This window comes from Drosophila subpulchrella, unplaced genomic scaffold (genome assembly GCF_014743375.2).
Source record: "Drosophila subpulchrella strain 33 F10 #4 breed RU33 unplaced genomic scaffold, RU_Dsub_v1.1 Primary Assembly Seq377, whole genome shotgun sequence".
Classification (NCBI taxonomy): Eukaryota; Metazoa; Arthropoda; class Insecta; order Diptera; family Drosophilidae; genus Drosophila; species Drosophila subpulchrella.
This window is the reverse complement of record NW_023665598.1, coordinates 307,051-327,815: the sequence shown is the minus strand read 5'-3', so window position 1 is coordinate 327,815 and position 20,765 is coordinate 307,051.

The window sequence follows — 20,765 nt, the reverse complement described above, 5'->3', positions numbered from 1 at the left end:
ATTCCAAAAAATGTTTTAAGTGTGGTAATCCTTCGCATTTTGCCAGGGAGTGTAACCAGCCCATTAAATGCTACAGATGCGAACAGCTTGGCCACAAGGCATCGAATTGTCCAGGCAATAGGATAGCTGAAAAGAAGGAGGGAAAAAGTGCCAACTCCATGACGAACCATATCAGTAGCAGTGGCAAATGTATATTTAAGGAAATTTCCTGTAATGGCGTTCGATTTTCCGCTTTGATCGATACAGGATGTGATCTTTGCCTTATCCGTGATGACGTAGTTGAGAAGCTAGGAAATATCGAGCTTACAAACGAAAAACACTGTTTATTGGGTATTTGTAACAGCGATTATTTGTGGTAGACAACGCTTGTTCGGACTTAAACTTGCACGTTACCAGCAGAAATGATATCAAGTACTCAGCAGTCATCGGGAATAGCGTCCTGAAGCTGGTGGATAATTCAATGCTGGTGGTCAGAGAATTCGGTAACATTTCAACAAAAAGGAAACCACAACATCCTGGAATCTTTTGCTGGAGAGAAAGCAGTCCAGCCTGAGTTACACATATTCCAGGAATTCCCCCAGATGTGTCTTTTTGCTGAAGGTGAGAATCCCGAGATCGACGTCGCTCACCTGGAGAGACCAATTGCTAAAACTGTAAGAGATTTGCTCAACAACTACAAGCCAGAGAAGAAAAAGGACAGTCCTACTCAGATGAAGATATTGCTAAATGACGAATACCCAGTCTATGAACGCCCTCGGCGCATTTCACCTGCAGACAAGACAATTATCGACAACCAGGTTGAGAAATGGTTAGAAGAGAAGATTGTCCAACCAAGTTCGTCTGAGAATGCCTCGCCGGTTGTCATTGTACCGAAAAGGATGGCAGCAAGAGCCTTTGCTGCGACTATAGACGACTAAACGCTAAGATTGCCAAGGATCATTTTCCGATGCCACTTATAGACGATGTCATTGAAAAACTGCAAGGAAACAGCCTCTTCACAACACTTGACTTAGCGAATGGATTTTTTCATGTACCAGTTGAGCAAAATTCGAGAAAATATACATCTTTCGTGACACATGCAGGGCAATTCGAGTTTTTATATGTCCCTTTTGGAATTTCGAACTCACCAGCCGTATTTTCAAGATACATATACGCGATTCTACTAGATATGGTGCAAGATGGTACAGTCGTAACATACATGGATGATCTCATTATTCCCTCTAAGAATGTAAATGAAGGAATACAAAAGTTAGAGCGTGTCCTAAATCGAGCTTCGGAGTTTAACTTGAAAATTAAGTGGAGCAAATGCCAGTTTCTCAAGGGAAAGGTAGACTTTTTGGGGTACATTGTCGAAGGAGAGACCATAAGACCGTCAGAGGCCAAAACTCAAGCAGTCAAGAACTTTTCAATTCCACATGACCGAAAGAGTCTCCAGCGTTTCCTTGGACTAACATCCTATTTTAGGCGATTCATTGCAGATTACGCGTTGAAAGCCAAACCACTTTCCGACTTGCTTCGTAAGGAAATTCTTTTCCGATTCGCCGAAGAACAGCTTGTAGCATTTGAGCAACTAAAAGTAGCATTGATATCTGCACCGGTGTTACGTTTATATAATCCTAAAGCTCAAACGGAGATACACACTGACGCTTCTATGCACGGTTACGGGGGTGTTCATCTGCAAAAAGATCCGGACGATCAACAGTTGCACCCTATCCAATACCTAAGTCGAAAGACGAAGCCAGCTGAAGAGAAATACCACTCTTACGAGCTCGAAGTGTTGGCTATAGTTGAAGCTTTGAAAAAATGGCGTGTCTATTTACTTGGGATAAAGAGTGGCACGGTGGGCTTTGTTTTTCCAGGACTATGACTATGTCATCGAGCATCGAAGCGGCAGCAAAATGCGTCACGTAGACGCCTTAAGTCGTTTTTCATGTCTAATGCTGGAAGACACTCTGCATCACAAGTTGCAGGAAGCACAGTCGCAGGATGAATGGGTTCGGGCAGTAATGGCCGCCCTCGAAAACAGAGCATATTGTGACTTCTTTATTAAGCATGGCATATTATACAAGGATCCTGTCAAAGAACTGATTGTGGTGCCGACATTAATGGAGGAAGAAATCATTCGTATGGCCCATAAGCAAGGACATTTCTCAGTAAAAAGAACTCAAGAGGCTGTCAAGACATTTTACATACCGAACTTATCGAAGAAAGTAATAAGAGTGGTTAAGAGTTGCGTCGAATGTATTATTTCTGAAGGCAAGGCAGGCAAAAAGGAAGGTTTCTTAACACCCATTAACAAAGATGATAAGCCGTTGGAAACATATCATGTTGATCATGTAGGACCAATAGAGCAGACCAGCAAGAACTACAACTACATTCTCGTCGTGATCGATGCGTTCTCTAAGTTTGTCTGGCTCCACCCGACAAAAAATACAACCGCTGAAGGAGTTATCGATCGACTTACCCGTCAAGCGGCAGTGTTTGAAAACACTAAGCGCATAATATCAGATAGAGGGGCCGCGTTTGTTGCAAACACATTTAGGCAATACTGCGACGAGAACGGGATACAGCATCTAATGATAGCCACTGGAGTTCCCCGAGGAAATGGTCAAGTGGAGCGAATCCATAAAATCGTAATCCCAATGTTGGCCAAGCTTTGTCAAGAGAAATCGTCCAGCTGGTATAAACATCTAGAGGTTGTGCAGCAAGTAATGAACAGCACACCCCCAAGAAGCACGAAACAATTACCCTTCAGGATATTAACAGGGGTTGAAATGAGGACCAACAAACTATCCGAGCTCAACACGTTCCTTGAAGACGCCGCTATTGAAGAATTGGACCATGAGAGAGAGACCGTTCGTATGGAAGCGAAGAGTAACATCTCCAAAATTCAGCAAGAGAATCGTAGGTCCTTTAACAAGGGTCGTAAGAAGGAGCTGAATTACAAAATCAACGAACTCGTCGCCATAAAGCGCACACAGTACGACACCGGCTTAAAGTTAAAACCAAAATTCTTTGGACCTTACAAAGTAGTCAGGACTCTTCCCCATGGCCGATATGACGTGCAGAAAGTTGGTGACTATGAAGGTCAAGGGAAAACATCAACCGTCGCTGAATATATGAAGAAATGGAATCCTCAGTCAGACTCTGCAGAAGAACCATCATTCGAGCCGAATGATGATTCAGGATGGCCGATTGTGGGAAAGGAAAAGAAGACAAGGAGTGGTCATGTCTACAACAGCTCTGCCTAAACTTATTTTACTTTATTTACATTAAGGTATATTAAAATCTGTTAATGTAAAATTATCGCTTGCAACTCTGTTTAAATATTATATTCGATACCGCACGAAAAGAATCGTCGCATAGAGTACTCGCTTTTGCTTTCTGTTTTTCCGAGGAAGAAGATGTAAAACGGAATATCTTATTGTCTATCAATTAAATAAAGTCATTAAACTTAATTGTTGAGATTATCTTTGAACCATCACCGGCGATCCTACATAAATAGAAAAAGATTTCAAAGAAACTTTTACACCAACGAATTCTATTTCATTGGGATTAAAAAGTGTATCCTTTCCGATGTTAAAGTAGAGGTAACAGCAACCAGCACCCCACCCCCCCTACGAGGAGAGCGATCAGTTCTATAAGTATTGAAATTTTTGGACAGAACTTCAGAGTCTGATATCTCCGGTTTCAGCCAAGTCTCAGTAAAGGCCAGAATGTCTTCCGAAAAGGCAGAGGAGTCAGCATAAAGCTTAGGTAGCTTTATATTAGGTCCCCTAACATTTTGATAGGCCAAAAATAAACTGCTCAGTTTTTTGGCGCAGGTACTGTCGTGGAAGGCCTATTATTAGTTCTCCGTCTGTTCGGAACAAATTCCTTAATGACCAATTCATCATTAAGCCAAATCTGCCTACCGCCGGTAGGTGGCGCATCTAAATCTCGCTTTGCTGCTTGCATTTCTCCATTTCCCTTTGGTCCCTTTCGCTGAGTAACGGGTATCTGATAGTCGAGGTACTCGACTATAGCGTTCTTCCTTTTTTTTTAAGTAAATTTTTATATTTTACAAAAGAGTAGGAATGTGTATTATAGAGATTTGATAATTCATTAAAAATGGAATTGATTGATAAACATTTTGTTTTACTAAAAACTTTTGTCTTAATGAAACATTTTTAGCGTCAGATTTTAAGCTCTTATGTTTTTCCGATTATGGAAATGTCCATAAATACTTCAGGGGACCTGACTCTTGAACTACACGGTAATAGTGGTTTAGGAAGTGGTGCTTAGGCTTCAGGCTATCTTTAAACAAAGCCTAAGTATATTATTCAATTCAAAGTTATCACAAAAATAAACCCTAATATTAAATATACCTTATACTTCTTTCCATCCACTGTATTTTGAATCCCATAATTTGCAAAATCTCGAAATACCTCAAAAAGTTTATGCAAGCAGTTTGAATTCATCAGCTGACTTAAAGACACCTGCTCAGAAAATATGATTGTACTGCAGAGGTACAGTGGGTAACGATAGGTACACAGCTTATATTGGATTGCAATGTGGCTCTAATGAAGAACGGAAGGACTATTTTATTACTGCCCTCATACTTGATCCTTACCATTTCCCACTAATTTCCCTTTGCAACATTTGGTAATGCGTTTTCTTGTTATAAATAACTGTACCTTCTAAAAAATCCTTAAAAAACGTTCGGCAATTCTAAGTACTTTCTAAAGTGGAACTTCAGCGAAAAAATGATTCCTTTTGCCTTCATACATTCTAATCTTTTGCGGTTTTTTCCTCACTAAAAATAGTATATTGTTGACAGTCACTACCTGAGGGTCCTTATATAAACTAATTTATTTAAGGTGCTTGATTAAGGCACATTCACTATTTATTTTTGTAAACTATTTAGTTTTTCAGCCTCAGCCCTTACGTTCGGCGAGTTTAATGGCTTCGAAAATTGAATAAGTTTTTCTAGGCCTCGAATTAATATTTGATTTTAAAGTTCGAATACTATAAGGTTCATTACTTGCGAGCTTTAAATTAGAAGTAGTTTTAAGAGTCAAAGAAATTGAATTATTGTAAAGATTATTATTCAAATTAAGACTAGACCTGGAAGTACTGGGACCCGTAACAACATCATTCTCTTGCAAGTATTGAGTAGATCCTAAAGAACATAGTTCGTTTCCTTGAAGGAAATCAGCTTTCACTTAGCAAACTTAAATGTTCATCATGGGCATGAAGCTTTTTATTTAGAGAATGTTTTTTAAAATTAGATACCATAAAAAAAATGTGAGCAATTGGGATAACAACAAAAAAGATTAGTATACGAGTCAAAACAATGAAGTTCTCTTGTATGAAACCAAAATTCGTTTTTTGTTTCCAAAGCAAGAGTTTACTTTGCCAGACATGTAGTCTTGCAGTTCTCCAATCAACATTTTATTTCTGGTATCATCTTTTGTCCATTTTCGATATTTTGATCCGTCGGCTTGTTTTCGTCTAGTTGTTGAAACTGCAACAGCAACAGTAGAAGATCATTTTGAGTATTTGAATCAATGAGAGAAAATAACAGTATAAAATATATTAAAATGATAATTAAAATTTTCCGCCAAGTTTTTTCAGAAGGAGTTAACCTTTTTGCTCTTTTACATTTAAGTGTAGGCGCGGTAAGCATTTTTGCTTGAAAGGTTCCCATAACGGGTAACTGATATTCGAGGTACTCGACTATAGCGTTCTTCCTTGTTATACCCGTTACTCGTAGAGTAAAAGATTCGTTGGAAAGTATGTAACAGGCAGAAGGAAGCGTTTCCGACCCCATAAAGTATATATATTCTTGATCAGGATCACTAGCCGAGTCGATCTAGCCATGTCCGTCTGTCCGTCTGTCTGTCCGTCCGGATGAACGCTGAGATCTCGGAAACTATAAGAGCTAGGCTATTGACAGCGCAAGTTTGTTTCAGCAGAGTGCCTCGCCCACCCTAACGCCCACAAACTGTGGCTCCTACAGTTTTGATGCTAGAATAAAAATTTTAGCTAAAATGAATTGTTCTCATCAATACCTATCGATTGACCCAAAAAAAAGTTTGCCACGCCCACTCTAACGCCCTCATCGCTTAAATCTGTCTACCGCCGGTAGGTGGCTTATTTCAATCTCGCTTTGCTGCTTCTATATGTCCTTTGCCATGCCCACTCTAACGCCCACAACGCATAAATCTGTCTACCGCCGGTAGGTGGCTTATTTCAATGTCGCTTTGCTGCTTCCATATCTCCATTTTCCTTTGGTCCCTTTAGCTGATTAACGGGTCACTGATAGTCGAGGTACTCGACTATAGCGTTCTTCCTTGTTTTTTAAGAAAATTTTTATATTTTTTTTCAAAAGAATAGGAATGTATATTATCGAGATTTGATAATTCATTAAAAATGGAATTGATTGATAAACATGTTGTTTTACTAAAAACTTTCGTCTTGATGAAATATTTTTAGCGTCAGACTTTAAGCTCTTATGTTTTCCCGAATATGGAAATGTCCATAAATACTTCAAGGGACCTGACTCTTGAACCACACGGTAAGGAAGTGGTTTAGGAAGTGGTGCTTAGGCTTCAGGCTATCTTTAAACAAAGCCTAAGTATATTATTCAATTCAAAGTTATCACAAAAATAAACCCTAATACTAAATATACCTTATACTTTTTTCCATCCACTGTATTTTGAATCCCATAATGTGCAAAATCTCGAAATACCTCAATAAGTTTATGCAAGCAGTCTGAATTCATCAGCTGACTTAAAGACACCTGCTCAGAAAATATGATTGTACTGCAGGGGTACAGTGGGTAACGATAGGTACACAGCTTATATTGGATTGCAATGTGGCTCCAATGAAGAACGGAAGGACTATTTTATTACTGCCCTCATACTTGATCCTAACCATTTCCCACTAATTTCCCTTTGCAACATTTGGTAATGCGTTTTCTTGTTATAAATAACTTTACCTTCTAAAAAATCCTTAAAAAACGTTCGGCAATTTTAAGTACTTTTTAATGTGGAACTTCAGCGAAAAAATGATTCCCTTTGCCTTCTTATATTCTAATCTTTTGCGGTTTTTTCCTCACTAAAAATAGTATATTGTTGACAGTCATTACCTGACGGTCCTTATATAAACTAATTTATTTAAGGTGCTTGATTAAGGCACATTCACTATTTATTTTTGTAAACTATTTATTTTTTCAGCCTCAGCCCTTCCGTTCGGCGAGTTTAATTGCTTCGAAAATTGAATAAGTTTTTCTTAGGCCTCGAATTAATATTTAATTTTAAAGATCGAATTTTATAAGGTTCATTACTTGCGAGCTTTAAATTAGAAGTAGTATTAGGAGTCAAAGAAATTGAATTATTGTAAAGATTATTATTCAAATTAAGACTAGACCTGGAAGTACTGGGACTCGTAACAATATCATTCTCTTGCAAATATTGAGTAGATCTTAAAGAACATAGTTCGTTTCCTTGAAGGAAATCAGCTTTCACTTAGCGTGTCAAAACGTGTCAAAAGTTTAATGTTCATCATGGGCTGCATGAAGCTTTTTATTTAGAGAATGTTTTTTAAAATTAGATACGTTCAAAAAAAATGTGAGCAATTGGGATAACAATAAAAAAGATTAGTATACGATTCAAAACAATGGAGTTCTCTTGTATGAAACCAAAATTCGTTTTTTGTTTCCAAAGCAAGAGTTTACTTTGCCAGACATGCAATCTTGCAGTTCTCCAATCGTCAAATTCCAACTAACAATTTGTTTCTGGTATCGTCTTTTGTCCATTTTCGATATTTTGATCCGTCGGCTTGTTTTCGTCTAGTTGTCGAAACTGCAACAGCAACAGTAGAAGAACATTTTGAGTATTTGAATCAATGAGAGAAAATAACAGTATAAAAAATATTAAGATGATAATTAAAATTTTCCACCAAGTTTTTTCAGAACGCGGTAAGCATTTTAGCTTAAAGGGTTCCCACCAAAAGTCACTTCATTTTTGGTTTTGAAATTGGCCAATACCTGCTGATGTATACAAATACATTAATAAATAAACATTAAAATTTATATACAAAATCTTACTAGGTCAAACCCAAAGGAATGCTTAAGGATTGGTAGTGCATCAAAAATATTTTCCAAGGTCTGGGCTGTTTTAAGCAAGTTTTTTCTATATTCGTAAGTCCTTTTCTTTACTTCAAAAACTGTCTCCTTCGGCTCGAAGTTATATTTTTACCAACATATTATATATCAATATTATCGTCTATAAAAACGTCCTACAGTTGTGGAATCTGAATGTCTCGATTGAAAGTTATAATAATTGTGGAAAAGTAATCCTTTTGGTTTTTTCTTTTTACTTACATACAAAAAGAATCCCAAAAGCATTTAAAATAAAAAAGGTACATTTCTGTGTGAACATTTTTACATGTTCACAAATATTACCTTAATCTCAGACTCGTATAACAAGACAATTTCTTCGAAAATTTCATTCAACAGATTTTGTTTTGGTTGTATGTATATTGCTAGCTACCAAAAGCTTAACCATTATTTGGCTCAAAAGTTTCCTATATTTTGGGCTTAATCGTTTTTCTTTAGCAAAATAGTTTAAAAGAATTTTTCCTTTTAAGATGTTTAGTATAATTTTGTTTACATCAAATTTATCCTCGGATCGCATAATCCTCTGAAGAAACATAAATTATAGTACAAATCGCAGAAATTAATTGTTCTCCATATCAGCATCTAAATACAAATAACGCCAACGAAATTATAAGGAAGGCCACGCTGTCAAGTAATCTTCTCTATCTACACCTATGTATGTAAATATTTACATTTTAGCTAAAACTTTTTAATAATCATGATCTAAATAATATTCTAGCAATGTTAACTATTTCTATTTTGTAATTTTTATTATGCAACACGATCCCGCAAATTTGCAATGCAGAACATTCAATAAATGTCTTGGTGTGCGCACGTGCATTAATGGATGTAGATACATATGTACATATATGTACAGGCATATGCAAGTCTACGCATTTAGACACACATATGTACATACACACGTAAGCTTGTGCGCAGACGTAAAAGTCATGGAATGTTCTGCTGCGCAACGTACTCGAGACTGACAATTCTACAATTTTGAAAAAATATATACATACATAATTGCGGCCCTGCCTTGCTTTGCGGAAAAAATTAAATATTGATTTTAGTAATATATTAACAATGTTAATTATTTGTATTTTTATACCCGTTACTCGTAGAGTAAAAGGGTATACTCGATTCGTCGGAGAGTATGTAACAGGCAGAAGGAAGCGTTTCCGACCCCATAAAGTATATATATTCTTGATCAGGATCACTAGCCGAGTCGATCTAGCCATGTCCGTCTGTCCGTCTGACCGCCTGTCCGGATGAACGCTGAGATCTCGGAAACTATAAGAGCTAGCTAGCTAACCTATCGATTGATCAAAAAAATTGCCACGCCCACCCTCACGCCCATAACGCTTAAATCTGCCTACCGCCGGTAGGTGGCGCATTTTAATCTCGCTTTGCTGCTTGCATATCTCCATTTCCCATTTGTCCCTTTAACTGAGTAACGGGTATCTTATAGTCGAGGTACTCGACTATAGCGTTCTTCCTTGTTTATTTTTGTTTGTACCACACTTTTACGAAACATGATAAAATATTGTTCTTGTCTAATCTGAATAGACAATGTTTGGGTCACTCCGCGAGACGAGGGGGTATGAACATTCGTCGCGGGCACGGGGACGCTGTGTATGACAGTACGATCGCGTCGCGAAAAGGATAACTACAGGTAGCACGGTGCCGGTCCACAGGCGATATAGGACTGTGCGGCTGTGAGTTAACGAGTGTTCGTATAACCGGTGGTAGACAGATTGTTGGGGTCACGCCGCGAGACAAGGGGGGTACTAGATAGGGGGGACACTAGATAGGACAGGACGATCGCTTTGCGACACAGGTAACTATAATTAGTTCGGTGCCGGACCGCTGGCGATATAAGAACTGTGTTAGGATGGGTTGACGAGAGTCAACCGATAATGGAAATAATGAGTCAGGTGTGGTTGAGATTTGTAACTATCTGTATTGAGTTGTTGATCAGGGCTTAAATACTATTCTGACCCGGAAATTGGGTGTATAAATTATCTGCTATGTAGTGCATCTGCGTTGGGGCTGCCCTGTACTTGGGTTGACCTAGTTTTGGCTCAGATTTGTTGACTGGTCGTCTAGGCTGCAATGTCAGCATTATGCCGCCTGTTGGGCTGATCCGCTGAGTCTTGGCCGACTTTCCCACACTTGGTCGCTGTTCCGTATAAGTTGCATTGATCGTATGTTTTGCTCGCTGATAACGTACAACTCCGTCATGTTGGGAGTTGCGTGCTTTTGACCCGTGCAGCGCAACCTGCTAGGCCGAACCGAGTAACCTTGGTTACGAACATTCTCCCCTCCATTGACGGGTTCGTCAATAAAAGCAGAGAGCAGCCACTATTTGTCATTGTCGATATGTTGCTCGTCCCTTATACGGATCTCGTGTTTCAGTTCGCATGCGAGGTGAAGTCCACTCGTCTCCCACAAGGACTGTACTTTCTTTACCCAGATGGTGCCAAAATCTTTCGTCGAGGAAACCAACTGTGGATCTGTAGTCCGATTGGTTTTTTTTGGCGTAACCTATGATATCCGTCCAACTTCATCCTGAATCCTTTCTCTTATTGGACGATGGGTCTGTCCTTATTTTTCGGCGTGCTGTCCTGGCCTTGCACCGTAGCGATAGTCCTATTTTACACGCTGATGCGTCATCCTGGGACGATGATTTAGATTGCGGTGTTGAATGCGATATTGGATATGCCCTTATCTGTACTTAATAATTAATAAAATTGCTTAGTTTACCATTAAGTATGTCTATATTTTTGCTGAGGTTTCGTTAATCATCTACAAAAGCTGCAGTGTTCTGTGCGTCGGGTCTCAGTTTGTCGCAATGGTGCTTGCTGGTCACTATGAAATCGTTCTGGACTTTGACGGTTCGATGCGTTCTACTTGTGTTCCCACCTGTTGGTCCTTCCTGGATAATATCCCAGGGTTTTATGTACGTCGTCAAAGCCGTACAGTCTTGATCCGTACTCCGTGTGGTCCTATTGTAGATGGCCTGCGTTATCCTCCAAATCGGCCTGTGACGGTCCATGAGGGCTCCTTCATCCTTCTTCCTCAAGATAGTTTTGCTGTTGTTTGGTTGGCTGTGCTTGCTGTTACCTTGCGCAGTCCACCAGTGCCGACTGTCAATCCCTTGGAGATGTATAATGATTCCAATAGTGATTCGGGCCACGAGTAATAACCACGTCCTCCTCTTTTTTTTTATACTTTATAACTAAATATATTCTTAAATAGCAACGAAAATAAAATATTTTTCTTATTCTGTGGTTGTGACCGTTTTCACCCGAGTCATTGGTATTGGAGAAGCGACGCTCTGTTCCGAGACGATCTCTTGGTGAAACATTCTTGTATCCTTAACCTTTCTGATGAGTACAAAAATTGCTGCTAACAACATTAATATTACGAGACCTGTTCCAATGGAGATTGTTTTAACGTAGTTTCCCTGCGTATTCGATGTTGTCTCTAGATCCCCTCTTTCTTGCTGCTCTTGTAGTTGATGAACTTCTCCCTGCAGGTAATTCAGTTTGTTCGCTGTCCTGCTGTGCGTGGTCGTGTCTTGATGACTCTCCTGCGTTGGCCTCTTGATCAGATGTGTAACAATTGTCGCCGGCTTTTTCTCTATCGTTGACCTTATAGCTGGATGTCCCTGCAACGTAATTATTGGACTTCTTGCAATGCAATCCGCATTCATTGTCAGGATTCCACTATTATGGACTTGTGTTTTTCCTCGTTCGTCCCCACAAACATAGGTTAGCTTTATATCCTGCGTTGTAGGCAAAATCGAGGAATTTTTACCATCCATGTTAACCATGTTAATCCTTTCCGGTCTGTAGATGCTGTTTTGTTCAGCTTGAATGGCTGTCAGAGCGCATTGAAATTGCTCATGCGCTGGACCTAACGTAGTTTGTTTTACATTGCACAACATTGGTCCCTTAGACATTTTCGTGCACTGTTTCAGCTCCTCCATGGTTAGTGCGAAATGCCAATATCAATGATCACTAATCGCTAGATACTTGGTCTCCGTCTCCTTCGCGATTATATGATCTTGGATAACAACTGGAATCGGTGACAACTGATATACGTCGTACTCCTCTTCATCAACTAATGGTATCTTAGTATGGAATACAAGGGTATCGTCCAATTCCTGGACTTCTGAGACCATCACCTGATCATCAGATATCATGCAGAGTATCTTGTGTAACAGGTAGTCGCCTCCCCTTGGTGAGATGGGCCTGTATGTTTATAAGCTCCTTTCGTAGCTGACTTACGGAAATTAATACTGGGCTGACTATATTCCTTTTTAGCCCGGTTATAATATTGATGACGGCTGTCTGTGTCCTCTTAATGTGCTTTGCTATTAGTGTTAGCTCTGACGACACTTCAGCTATGTTCCCAGTCCTTATGGTATTTTCGAGGTCTGTGACGTGAGTTTCCATGTGCCTTATCCTGCGTTCCATTTCATCATTACTGGTTCTCATCACGTTTTTCGAGCTATCTAAAATCGAAGTCTGATTTTTGAGCAGATGCGTGCTGTACAATTCTTTTGCTTGGATCCTGCGGATGACGTCCTCCATATTCTGTGCATATTGAGAGTCTAGAACTCCGAATAGCCCGTTGGCGAAATTTCCTACCAGATTCAGAGCTCCTCTCCGTTATCGATAATGATCAAACAGTTGTTGACCATCATATAACTCGCTGGCCTCTTGTTCGAGCACATGTATTATTGTTGTACAAGCTCCGTTTCGGAGGCACCAGGTTGATAGTTCTTCGATGTTCTTCTTAAATGCAGCGATTTCCTGCGCTAATAACCGTAGATCAAAATATGACATGATTGTCCATTCTGCTGAAGTCAGAGCTATTCTATTGCTTAATTCTACATATGTTCCCGTGTTATCTGGTAATGAAAACACCTTAACTGGAGGTTCTGCCATAATCGGGACGGCTTGGGTGGTGTTGGCAAAGGTCAGCAACTCGGAAGACTCGGATTGCGCCGTCCTTTCCTACGTGTACCGTTACTATTCTCCCTAGTGGCCACTGCAACGGCGGCATATTGTCCTCTTTTATCACCACAAAGTCTCTTACGGCAACTGTCTTTTGTTTCCTTGTCCATTTTGATCGGTTTTGTAATTCTTTTAGATATTCGTCTGACCTTGTCTACCTGTTTCCATCTTGTTACTAGCCCAGATCGTAGCTCTTTGTTATGAATATCGGGAGATGTGGTTAGTGGTACTCCGATCAAGAAGTGTCCGGGAGTCAATGCAGAAAGATCGCGTGGGCTGGAAGAAATGGGAGTGAGAGGCCGCGAGTTTAATATGGTCTCTATGTCGATGACAACTATTTCTAACTCTTCGTATGTCAAATCTGCCCTTGACACCGTGCGGACTAACAAATGTTTTGCTGATTTTACTGCCGCCTCCCACAGTCCTCAAAAATGAGGTGCCCATGGTGGAATAAAATGGAACTCCGTTCCTAGCTGCGAGCATGTTTTCATAATTGTTTCCCGAGCCTCATCCGAATATATTTTAGTTTTTAAGTCTCACAACTCGTTTTTCCCCCCGTTAAAATTTGTGGCGTTGTCACAATAGATGCTCCTTGCTACTCCTCTCCGACCGTTGAACCTTTTAAGTGCTGCCAAAAACGCTTGAATGGTTAGATCCGATACAACTTCTAAAAGTACTGATCTGGTGGCAAAACAACAAAAGATGGCTAAATAGACTTTATGGGGTTTCTTTCCTCGGATTTTGTGATGGAATGGTCGCAATAATCCACCCCACTAATGTTAAACGGTCTTGTAATTTGTACCCGATCTGTTGGCAGCGGTCTCATGATCTGATTTAACAACCTTGGCCGAGCTCGGCAGCAGGTGATGCAACGTCGTACTGTTGTTAATGCGAGTTGTTTTCCCTTGATCGTTTAGAATTGTTGTCGACTGCTTTCGAATAGTGCCTGAGGACCACAATGCTTAAGCTGCCGATGCTAGTTCTCAAATATAAACCGCGTTACTTCATGAGCTGCTGGTAGCAGCATAGGACGTTTTTCATCGAATGTTAGACTTGAATTCGTTCTCCCACTTGTAGCACCTTGGTATTGTCCAGAAACGGGCCTAACGATCGGTAAGGATCTGACACTGCCACACAACCGTTCTTCTGTAATTGAGTTATGGTAGGCTAAAATGCTATTCCTTGTAACTGTCGTACTATTCGTTGTACCGCCCTTGGTCGTTGTTCCGGCGTGATTGGTCCTGATTTTCTCTGAACATCTGGTCGACAATTGTTTCCGAACCGTAGAATCCAGGCTATTATCCCTACCAACGTGTCAAACGACGCATGGTGATTGATTTCAGTGGTCCAGTCAGCGATCTTGATTTGACTCAGGACTTGATTGTTTATAGTCCGTTGTTCTGGATCCTTCCAGGCTTCTTGGTTTTTTGTCAAAAAGGGCGGGCCATTAAACCACAGTTCCTTTCATTTAAGCTGTGTTGCTGAGCATCCTCTTAACGTAAGGTCTGCTGGGTTGTCTTTCGATGATACATGCGCCCATTGCTCCGGATTTGTTAGTTCGTGAATCCGAGCAATTCGGTTTGCCACGAACGTGTGAAACGATGATACTGTTGAGTTTATCCATTCTAAAACTAATTTTTGAGTCCGTCCAATATTGGACGTTATCGATCCTTATCCTTAGATCCCCTTGGAGCCTTTCTGATAGCTCAGCTCCTAGCACAGCTGCACACAATTCTAGTCTAGGCAACGTTTGTTTTGCTAAGGGTGCCACTCACGATTTTGCGCACAGCAGGCTACTTACTATTGTACCGGTAGATGTGACTGTACGAAGACACGCCGTCGTTCCATAAGCGACTTCTGACGCATCAGCAAATATGTGAAGTTGAATGGCTGTTGGTTCTGCCGGTGGAAGCGGACATCTGGCGAGCTCAATGGTAGCCAATATCTGACTATCATTTCGAAAGGCCTGCCAAAAAGTTGTGTCTTCCTTATCCAATTTAGTATCCCAGCCTAACGATTTTTGCCATAGTCGCTGCATAAATATTTTCGCTGTTAAAGTTATAGGGCATAGTAGCCCTAGTGGGTAAAATATTTTTGCCAATTCAGAGCACACAACTCGTTTTGTGACCGGCCCCTGTTCCCTGTTCCCTGTTTCCACAATATCCCTAGTGTTTTTATCGTTGCATCCGAGAACTTGCTGAAATCAAGGTCCAACGGCTGGTCGTCCCTTGTTATATCCTTAAGCAACTCGGGGTGGTTTGAGCAATCTGATCTCGTGGCCTTATCGCCTTCTCCAGAGTGTCGGCTCCGGAAAAACAATCGTCGACATAGAAGTTTAGTTGAATGGCGTGTGCGCCTAGCTGTTGGCTCACCGGCGCTACCTATGCCAAATGTTGTAAACATTTTGTTGCTGAGTAAGGCGCACATGCAGTCCCGTATGTGAGCGTGTTTAATTGAAAATAACGGATTTTTTTCTAGTGGGTTTCTTCGCCATAGTATGAGTTGAAAATTCTGGTCTTTAGGATGAACCCATATCTGTCGATACATTTTCTCCACGTCTGCTGTGAAAACGAACCGGTGACTTCGGAACTTTAACAAAATTGATAGCAAATCACTCTGAACAGTCGGCCCCACCCTTAGGATGTTGTTAAGGCTCTTTCCTGTCGAGCTAGGAGCTGACGCGTCAAAGACAACTCTCAATTTTGTTGTGGAGCTGTCTGGTTTTAGGAAGAAATGGTGGGGAATGAAATAATGATTCCTTGTAACACTGGAAAGCTGTACCTCCGTCATGTGATTCAACCGTTCATATTCATCCATAAAGTTCACGTATCCTTCTAGCGTTGCCGGATCTAGATTGAAAAACCTCCGTTGAGAAAAAACTAATGTTGTCCCCAGTACCGTTGGATTTTCTGCGAACGGCAATCTTACCATTAGTCGTTGATCCGGGCAGAATTTGACGTTTGATAAAAAATGTTCTTTACAAAGTCTCTCTTGGACTGTCATTGCAGGGACCTCGGTGTTAAACGTATCTAGCTTCCAAAATTATTCCAGAGCTGGTACAGGATCCTCCCGTGTTTTTGTCGTGATATTTCCTGCTATGGCTGCTGGCAATCTTTGCCTAACTGCGCCGTACACAATCCACCCAAGAGTGGTTTCTTGTAGAGTTGGCTTATCCGTCCCCAACTTGATAAGTCCGGGTCTTACCAATCGTGAGTATACCTCGGCTCCCAGAAGTAAATCTATGCGTCCGGGTTGACCGAACCTTGGGTCCGCCAACACTACCTCGCTCGGAATTCTAAGTTCTTCATCTATGGATCCCAATGGTTGGTTTTCCATTAGTTGTGGTAGGATAAACACATCGATCTCCTTCTAAAAATTTGAACTTAACGATGACAGCAGCACACGTGCCCGTGACGAGGATCCCTGCGCCTGATGTCCAACTCCGTGAATACTTAGTGATGTACTGGTGGTGGAGAGCACAAGTTGATCTGCCATCCTTCTGGACATGAGATTCAGCTGAGAGCCAAGGTCGATGATTGTGCGACAATTTTTTCGTTGTGCATTTTGTCCTTGTACTGCCACAATGGCTGTGGCGAGTAATACGTACTTATTCGAGGGCCAACGCAGCCACCTTGTTTATTATTAGAGTGCTGATTTGGCTCTGAAGCATCCATCGCTTGCACTGGTTGACCTTGGGTAGCGATGGCAACCACCGGCGCCGTAGATTCTGGATGTTTGTGCAACATGGAATGGTGCCATTGACGGCAAAAGCGACAGGTCATTGAAGACGGGCAACTGCTTGTCTTATGGTAGGCTGACAGGCACTTGGCGCAGCCTGCAATCTTCGTTATTGCCTGCCGACTGTTATCCGGATCCATTCTTCGAAACATGTTGCAGGATAAGGATAAGGGATTGTTGCTAGCTTCAGTGATATTTGTGTAAAATTAAATTCGTAATGCTGAAAGGTTTAAATATTCTATATCCCAGAGTAGAAAATAATACGATCAAAACCAACAAAGCACAATTTTCTTTAAAATAATTATTTTATTAATTCTCTGGCCGTTTTTTTGACAGCTATAAGTCCTCCGATTCTTATTAAAATTAATTCGATATTCTTAAAAGTACACAATATGTTATTCCCAATAGTATAAGATAATATGTCAAAAAACACCGAAGCTATGATTTGTTTCATATTATTTTCCCACCAATTTTCCGATCGTTCCTATGGCAGCCATATGATATAGGCGTCCAATTTTGATAAAATTAAATTCGAAATTCAGAACTAATTAAAAAATGTTATTTCCAAGCGTAGGATATTATATGTTAAGGAACACCAAAGATATAATTTTTTTAAGCTATAAGATATAGTTGTCCGATCCGGCTGGTTCCGACTTATATACTACCTGCAAAAGAAATAAGACTTTTGGGAAAATTTCAGCCCGATAGCTTTAAAACTGAGAGACTAGGTGGCGTAGAAACGGACGGACAGACGGACATGGCTAGATCGACTCGTCTAGTGATGCTGATCCAGGATATATACACTTTATAGGGTCGGAAACGTCTCCTTCACTGCGTTGCAAACTTCTGACTGAAATCATAATACCCTCTGAAAGGGTATAAATATAAAAAGCCATTTTGCGCGACAATTTCTTTAATTCCGTATGCCATAAAATTTGGATTGGTTTATAGACAATATAGTTTTTATACCCGTTACTCGTAGAGTAAAAGGGTCGATCTGACCATGTCAGTCTGTCCGTCTGTCCGTCAGTCCGTATGAACGCTGAGATCTCGGAAACTATAAGAGCTACAATACTGGGATTAGGCATGCAGATTCCTGAGATTCCTGCGCAGCGCAAGTTTGTTTCAGCAGAGTGCCACGCCCACTCTAAAAAATTTTTAACTGAAATGTGTTGTTCTCATTAATACCTATCGATTGCCCTAAAAAAACGCACACAAACCGCCCACAAACTTTAAAAAATCGTAAATATGAACGTGGATATCTCGGAAACTATCAAGGATAGAGAATTGGGATCTCAGACTTAGATTCCGTAGCTATGTACGCAGTGCAAGTTTGTTACGCGAATATCCCACGCCCACAAGCCGCCCAAACCTGTGGCGCCCACAATTTGCATGCTAGATAAAAAATGTTAACTGAAATGTAATGGTCTTGTCAATAGCTATCGATTGATCCAAAAACACTTTGCCACGCCCATAACGCATAAATCTGTCTACCGACGGTAGGTGGCGCATTTCAATCTCGCTTTGCTGCTTGCATATCTCAATTTCCCTTTGGTCGCTTTAGCTGAGTAACTGGTATCTGATAGTCGAGGTACTCGACTATAGCGTTCTTTCTTTTTTTTTAAGTATATTTTTATATTCCAGATTTTATAATTCATTAAACATGTTGTTTTACTAAAAACTAGTTGATTTTTATCGAAGTTCTGAGACCAGTGAGTAAAATGAAAACTTTTTTTGGTACCTATAGATAATATAACGTTTCGTCTTGATTAAATATTTTTAGCGTCAGATGTTAAGCTCTTATGTTTTTCCGAATATGGAAATGTCCATAAATGCTTCAAGGGACCTGACTCTTGAACTACATTGCAATAGTGGTTTAGGAAGTGGTGCTTAGGTTTCAGGCTATCTTTAAATTAAACAAAAACACCTCTTAACGAGGTAAAAAGTAGTGGCGAACGCGCCTTTAACAAAAATTTATGATATCAACAATTGTGACGAAAAATGATATTACATTCGATTAAATAAATAAACTATATTATATTTATGATTTCGGCCCGCAACAGTAAATATTTATTTACCTACACGTAAATGTTCTGCTGTAGCGTGCCGAATACATAAATTTAATATAGTTTATTTATTTAATCGAATTTACATTCATTTTTCGTCACAATTGTTGATATCATAAATTTTTGTTAAAGGCGCGTTCGCCAATACTTCTTACCTCGTTAAGAGGTGTTTTTGTTTGATATCAGAAGTTTTTTTTTGCTCAATAGTTTAAGTACCCCAATACAATGACTAGGAGTCGTCCCCATAAATATTAACCTTTTTAATAACAAGTTTTATCGCTTCAATTACCTATTTTAATAGCACAAGTTTGGAATCTCAAGGGCTGTATAGTTTCAGAGAAATCTGTCGTTTCTTACATTTCCCGCCGAACTATCGGGTTTTTCCAAAGTGGTAGGGGAAGTGGGAAGAAGAAGAAAATCTTGTTTTTTGAATTACTTTTGAACGGGACATCGGATTTCAACAAATGAGGTGTCATTCGACGCGTATTCTCAGTAAAAACAAAACTAGCTAAACAGACGGCGGCTTTTATCCCCACCGTACCTAGCAGCTTCAATTTTCTAAATTTTTACCTTTACACTTTCACCGCTTTTTCTCTCAAACAAATCTATATTACAAAAGTCTTGGTATGCATTCTTCTTAGTTTTTGCAATACCTTTCGATTGGTGTATCACTCGTTACGATCGGACCACAATGGCAGATTTTCAATTTTGCGGCTATATATAGTAGTTGTCTTCGCACGCTCTCTTGCGCGCTTCGCTACTACGTGTACTGCCGTCCACAGTGACAAAACGGTGTACTCCCTGTTATGGTACTCAATCATGTGCTTTAATGTTCTTCAAATAGGTTTTCTTTAGTTTTTTGTCTCAGACATCAAGTAATATAGTGTATGCATTAAGTTGTTAAAAACGCAGTCTGTTTTTATCCCGGTCAAGGTACAATCCCAATTCTGAAGATCAGTTTGGTAGCTATGTTCAGATCTATTAAGTATAACTACATCTTCATAACAAGTGGTTGATTCAGACTTTGATATTTTACAAAATCTAAATAATAATTCGAATTAAATGATGTAGTAAGCCTAAGTATATTATTCAATTCTAAGTTATCACCCAAAATAATCCCTAATATTAAATATACCTTATACTTCTTTCCATCCACTGTATTTTGAATCCCAAATTTGCAAAATCTCGAAATACCTCAAAAAGTTTATGCAAGCAGTTTGAATTCATCAGCTGACTTGAAAATATGCTCAGAAAATATTATTGTACTGCAGAGGTGCAGTCGGTAACGATAGGTACACTTCTAATATTGTATTGCATTGCGGCTCTAATGAAGAACGGAGGGACTATTTTATTACTGCCCTCATACTTGATCCTAACCATTTCCCACTAACTTCCATTTGCAACACTTGGTAATGCGTTTTCTTGTTATAAATAACTTAACCTTCTAAAAAATCCGTAAAAAACGTTCGGCAATTGTAAGTACTTTCTAATGTGGAACTTCAGCGAAAAAATGATTCCTTTTGCCTTCTTATATTCTAATCTTTTGCGGTTTTTTCTTTGCAAAAAATATTATATTGTTGACAGTCACTACCTGAGGGTCCTTAAAAAAAATTTTTTATTTTAGGTGCTTGATAAAGGCACATTCACTATTTATTTTTGTAAACTATTTATTTTTTCACAAAAAGTAATAATACTTGTTAAGTTTTTCTTTGCCTCAGCCCTTCCGTTCGGCGAGTTTAATTGCCTCGAAATTTGAATAAGTTTTTCTTAGGCCTCGAATTAATATTTGATTTT